The following is a 7,105-nucleotide window of genomic DNA, read 5'->3' as shown; positions in this document are numbered from 1 at the left end:
AAAGAAAGGAATAAAGGAAGAAAGAACGAATGAAGTAAAGAACGAAAGAGCGCGAGAGAGCCAGGTTTGAGGGACAGGAAGTGTGTGTGACCGTCTGGGTCGCCCAGGTTCATTAGGCATGCGGTGAGAGAGCAGTGTTAGAGGTCAAACCCAATCCGTCCATCTATCTGCCATTCAAACTCCCTGAGATCCACTATCTCCCGGGCCGACAGCCAGACAACGCCCTGACACCACTAACCTTCCAGCTGATGAACACACTCTCACTTGGGTTGGATCGGGCTCGCTGCTCCCCCAGGCAGTGATGAAACACAGCGTTCACCTCCACCTGAGGGGCCGGGGATTACCAGGTAAACCATAAACCCCACAGTGATTCTCATAGCAGTACGCTGATTGCATTGTTCTCCATTCAATCCTCTCTCATGAGGACATCATTTACATTCTGAGCTGAGATACCACATTGAAAAGCCAGAAGCTGTGTTGTGTAAGTCGTTGCCAGTGACGCATTCCACGTCCACCCAACTTAATTGTTTACCGTGATGTACGTTTTCTCACAGAGATCTTTCTGTCCAACCTGTCGGACGGTTAAACCTCAAACGTCAATACGTCTCCAACCCTCAATCCGCTCCTGGAGTCGGGCAGAGCGCTATGACTTGTTGTTTTTGACGTTGAGGTTTCAGTTGAGACAGTGAGCGAAATTAATCCACTTGACTGTTTCACATCGCCCGTGAACAAGGGTGCAGCAAGGTCGGCCGTAACTACACTGTGCCCTCTTCGATTTGTCAGAAAAATACCGAAAACCAAAGACGGAAAATACTTTATGGAGATGAAAAAACAAAAAAGCACTCCAGTGTAATGACTGCAGGTAATTTCTTCTCATTTCATGCTTACTATAAAGAGACAGAAGCTGATATTTAAAGGTGAATCTAATTTCCACCAGACATTTGTTATTTGCGCTGTATGCACAAAGATCTCTCACAACAGTCTCATTAGCACAGGGAGATCACCATGTTCTGGTCCTAGCAGAGAACTGTTAGAAGGTCCCAAAAAAAACGGTAGACTTCCATTAATCTGACATCTCCAGTCTTGAAAGAGTCAGATGAACACGTACATGCATTTCAAATGTCCTCTGGGGGATTCATGCCAGCTAAGAAGCCATCAGTAGATGTAAAATCCCATAAATGGGGAGGAGAGGTTTATAGGCTGGAAAGGGCAGTGGTTGGGAAGGGGGGGGTATGAATAAAACCTGTTAACAGAGACAGATGTAGGCAGGGGGAATGGGCGGGGAGAGAGAGAGAGAGAGAGAGAGAGGAGAGAAGAGAGAGAGAGAGAGAGAGAGAGAGAGAGAGAGAGAGAGAGAGAGACAGAGAGAGAGAGACAGAGAGAGAGAGAGAGAGAGAGAGAGAGAGAGAGAGAGAGAGAGAGAGAGAGAGAAGGAGAGAGAGAGAGAGAGAGAGAGAGAGAGAGATAGAGAGACAGAGAGAGAGAGAGAGAGAGAGAGAGAGAGAGAGAGACAGAGAGAGAGAGAGAGAGAGAGAGAGAGAGGAGAGAGTTGGAGAGAGCAAGAGAGAGATGGAGGGAGTAGGAGGGTAGCTATGATGGAGGAACCAGGCTGGGGAACATGGCGATGCAGAGGCAGACAGATGGATGGAGTCTGGCTTGGAGAGTTCCTCATCACGCGCGGCAGAGTGTGTTGTCACATTAATGCGGCCGCAGGCTGCAGCGGCTGGCTGGCTGGCTTGTTTGGCTTCGTACAACAACAACAACATCATCCACATCATCATCACATCGTCCGTCCGGGTCGTTGGAAGCGTTGCCATGGACGGCCTCACCTGCGCTGGGTTTGATCCGTGCTGCAGCACACGGAGACAGCAGCTGTCTGGATCACCGCTGCGTGATGGGATAATGACATTTCCTACAAGGCTTTTAAAAGGCCCCCCCCTGGTTTGGTTTATCATCGGGAAGCACTTGTGAAGCTGCGCTCACTGCGGCCTCAGCTGGAGATCCCGAGAGAGAGAGGAACGGCGAAATGGAAAGATGATGGTACAAACTAAAATTGACATTTGGACGTTTGTTGTTGTCTCTTTGTTGTGTGATGACCGAGAGGCAGTACTTCAAAAAAAAGAAACGTGATGGGTCAGAAGTGCCAAGTACAAAGATGTGGTTTTAATTGCCACAACTATAATGACATCCAATCTAAAATATGAACAGATGCAGATATTTGATATCTGACTGATGTAGCTTCAGGTTTGTATTTATTTATAGGTATATACATATTTATTAAATTGAATAAGTAATGGAGAGGCATCTAATGAAGATAATGGCTAGTTAATGATCTGTCAGAATGAAGTGTTTGCTTATTGAGAAGGGATGATCCCAAGCTTTAATTTCCACCCTGTGACTCATTTCAACAGGATATTGCCTTCCATCAGACATGTACACACAAGCAGGCATATGCACACTCATCTCATGCACACTCATCTCATGCACACTCATGCCGTCCACGTGCACGTGCACAGCCCCATGCAGTGCAGTTTGAGATGTTTCCTTCGCTCAGTGCAAATGTACTATGTGCGTGTTGCGTAAGTGTGTGTGTTTGTGTGGGTGTGTGTTTGCATGTGTGTGCTGGTATGTTTGTGCATTGGTGTCTGTGTGTGTGTGTGTGTGTGTGTGTGTGTTTGTGTGCGTCCTTGCGCGTCCAGTGCTTGTGGATTATCCAGAGCTGGAGGCAGCAGCCGAAGCGTCCATGAATGGCGATGGCGCTGGGGGCCATGAAGAGGAGGGATTACCCCCGGCTCCGTTAGCCACGCATTGTCAAAGTAAAGAGGAGATCCTCCGGCTAATCTCCCCCCCCCCCCCCCCCCCCCCCCCCCCCCCCCCCTGGTGGAGCTGCTGGTACACAGACAGGCTCCCCCCCGCCTCCTGGTACCGGGGTGTTCTACTGGGTCCACGCAGGAGGGAGACATGGGGAGGCGGCTCGGTCGCCTCGTTTTGTTGTCATTTGGTGGAGAGTTGTTCAAATGGGAGCATAATGAAGCACACTGATTCAAATGTGTTCAGCTACCATGGCTGATGCAGAAGAATCGCATGACATGGGACAAATGCCAAACCCGTTAAATCATTTTTCCTTTTAAAAGTTGTTGTTTTTCCCCCAAGAAAGATAATTGTCATTAGCGTGTAGTTGCCTAGCAACCAAAAAAACGATTGGCATAAAAAACACTAAATCTTATAACACAACGGAAGGGCGGGAGGCATGCATGCACTATCAACCCAAGAAGCATGTTCAGCCTCAGAGTACTGTTGGGTTGCATTTAGCCACCGGAGGGGAGTGCATCATGTAGAGGTTCAGGGCTTATCTTAAAGGTTAAACTCAGCTGTGCTTTATCTTACAGAAACAGTGGGGTTATCACACACGGAGGCCAGTGGGGGACACCATTGAAGAATTGTTTTACAGTACATTTGATGCAAATAGTTTTATCAATCTGTTATGTAAACCTAATGTCAACATAAATACACTCCCCAGCACTCACAAACACACACACACAGACACACAGACACACACACACACACACACACACACACACACACACACACACACACACACACACACACACACACACACACACACACACAAACTCAGAGCACAGGCAAACGCACACACACACCCACACACACGTACAAACACACACAGACACTCATATGTTTCATGGATGGGGTAATAAAATAACGGTACCTTATTGTAAAGTGTTACCGTTAAGCTTTTAGAATCATTTGTTCACCAGTTACGATTTTTTAATCATTTGTTTACCAGTAGTTAAGCTTTTTGAATAATTCGTTCACCAGTAGTTAAGCTTTTAGAATCATTCGTTTACCATTCGTTTACCAGTAGTGAAGCTTTTTTAATCATTTGTTTACCAGTAGTGAAGCTTTTTTAATCATTTGTTTACCAGTAGTGAAGCTTTTTGAATCATTCGTTCACCAGTAGTTAAAGGGATACCTCACCGGTGGAGATATGAAGGTTATATGAAGTAAATATATAGCGCAAGCAAACTTTGTGTAAACATTTCGATAGTTCTGATATTATAACTCTAGTTCTATGATTGTAGGCGTAGCCGTCTAGGCTTCGCCTTATGGCCTTGTCCCGTGTCTCATTTGAAAAGACGACGGGAGTGCTGTACTGGCAGACGGATCCAGCTCGTCAACTGGGAGCCAATAGGAACCCCTCTAGTCCGTTTCTCATTTGAAAAACGGCGGGAGAGAAATACTGGCAGTCAAATCCAACTCGCCAGCGGGCAAGAGGATATTAACGATGCCGCTTAAAAGAACATGCCTATTTTCATTCACGCGCGTCAGCACGCGTGAAACAGGCCTAACCCGTCTAGCCCCACGCAAGAATCTCTTGACCAGTGGATGGCTGAAGATCGGTCCACCATCACAGCCTGCATGGCGGTGCACCGTCCCGTGGGCCTGTGAAAGCGCATCCGGCCTGAACGGTACTGGCCAAGGCGCCGACCGCGAGAGCGCGGCCAGCTCTGGAAACGGAGCTGAACGGTTCTCCGGGGCCACTAATATCAGGGACAGTCTCTCCTGTCTGACCCGTTCCAGAAGAGGAAGGATCAGCTGGAGCGGGGGAAACGCATACAAGAGAGCCCGCGGCCAAGGTGTGTGTGCCCACGCATCCACCCCCAACGGGGGGAGATCCCGAGGGCTGAGGGAGAACCACCACCTGCAGTGTGTGTTCTCCCGGGACGCGAAGAGGTCCACCTGCGCTGTCCCAAACCTCTGCCAGATCAGTCTGACAATGTCGGGATGTAACCGCCACTCGTCTCGGCGGGGACCGCCGCGAGACATGAGGTCCGCCCCGAAGTTCTGGGCGCCCGCGATATGCAGGGCTCTCAGACTGCGGAGATACTGATGAGCCCAAAGCCAGAGCTCGACCGCCTTTCGGTGGAGAGCAGGGGAGCGGACTCCCCCCTGCCTGTTGATGTACGCCGCCGCCGACACGCTGTCTGTCCTGATCAGAACGTGGCGGCCGCGCACCAGGTGAAAGAAATGCAACAGCACTTTCCTCCCAGCGGCGAGTTCCATCACATTTATGTGTGCTGTGGGGGGCGTAAGCCACTCGCCTCCGACCGAGTGGGAGGGGCCATTCCTCCCCAACCCGTCAACACGGCGTCCGAGAAGACCACTACGTAGGACGTCACTCTGCCCAGGGGAACACCCCTGAGATGTTCCAGGTCTGGTGGGTGACAGGTGGGTGACACCGAATGGGGTACGAGGAGCACCCTGAGCTTGTGTCGCATGGGGTCCAACCGTTGGCGAGCAAACCACCGCTGGAGTCGGTGCATAAAGAGCAGACCCAGGGGGACCACGGGGCGGGCGGACGCCATCAGCCCTGACAGGCGCATGGTGGACAGTGCGGCCACGTTTCGGCGAACGCGAAAGCGGAAGAGTGCCAACAGGATGGCGTCTCGTCGAGGAGGCGAGAGCGTCGCTGTCACGGTGGCTGAGTCCAGTCTCTAGTGGACTCCTGGACATGTGTACTACACTAACTGCTATATTATGCCTATGTATGTTGCATCTTTATATTCAATAAAAAATTATCTTGTGTGTTTGTGTTCACATGCGTCCGTGAGTCTATGTGTCAAATGAAGACATCTGATTAGAAGAGTAGGAGAAAAACACTGTCACTTCCTGACACTGATATCAGATTGCAGGCTGATGATTGGTCAGAATTAAAACATGTGACATGGTTTTTCCAGCTGATATAGCAGAGATGACTCCCGAGAGCAGAAGCATTGGAAGCTGTCAGAGAGGAACCATGGTCACCATCTCTGAACCGGACCCTGGACTCTCTGAGGAACCTGAGGACACGTCTTTGGACCGGAGGGAGCGCAGGAACAGAAGATTTGGTAGGTGCCAGAATCCAGTAAAAAAAATGTGTTTTCATCTGCATACATTTAAAATATACTTTTAGAAAACGTTTTCAGCCAAACCGCATAGACAGATTAATTCTCCTAAATAACGACATGTGTGTGTTCGAGACAAAAAGCTCACGTTTAACTTACTTGACTTGTGATTACGCCCATGAGTTGATGAACCGATTTCATACGCCTAGTGAGTAGTTATGTGTTTCAAGATATATGTTCGTTATATACCTGAAACAGAGTGCAGAGTTACTTTAGGGAGCAGAACACAAGTTTAGTTTTTTCATTACTTATTATTAATGGTAGTGCAAATTGACATTAGAGTGACAATGGTTTATTTAATCAAGATCTTTGAGAGAACAGAACAACAACAGCCTGTTGTTTCTGTGTACATATAAAGGGACAATTTTTCTCTTGTATTTTTTAATGAAGCATAATTGCAATAAACAACTCAGTGGATCCAACTGAATGTTCTCGTGTGTTCAGCCGATGATTTCTCGTTTTATTAGTAAATAATGCCTACATAAGTGCCTTAATAATAATAATATATTAATCAGAAATTATAAATAAAACAACAAATGTTTTTCCGATATTATTCTCGGATCTCCTCCCTGGGTTTTGGGAGGATTACAAGACACACACACACACACACACACACACACACACACACACACACACACGCACACACACGCACACACGCACACACGCACACACGCACACACGCACACACGCACACACACACACACACACACACACACACACACACACACACACACACACACACGCACACACACACACACACACACACACACACAGACCTACGTGGATGATCTACCAGGGGGGTATTAAATCTTGAGCGGAGGTGGCGAGCCAACAGGCCGTGAGGTTTAGTTTATGTCACGGCCAACACAAGCCCCATGTCTGAGGGCGGCTCTCTATTCATCCTAGCATGAGGCTAATGCACAGCTTGCTACCCAGACTCCGTTGTCAATGCCCTGCGGCCCCTCCCTCACGCACCTCTGACTGGGGGAAGAGAAGTTGGTGGGGGAGAGAGCGACAGAGAGAGCGACAGAGACAGCGACAGAGAGAGCGTGTTAGCAATCAAAGAGCGTCATGAGTTTACTAATTTGACAGACCCAAAAGGATACACATGAACGCACACCCGGATGCAGAATGTGATT

This window comes from Gadus macrocephalus, chromosome 15 (assembly GCF_031168955.1).
Source record: "Gadus macrocephalus chromosome 15, ASM3116895v1".
In the NCBI taxonomy this organism is placed as follows: domain Eukaryota; kingdom Metazoa; phylum Chordata; class Actinopteri; order Gadiformes; family Gadidae; genus Gadus; species Gadus macrocephalus.
The sequence above is the reverse complement of the archived record's forward strand: the minus strand, read 5'-3'. Positions refer to the sequence as shown.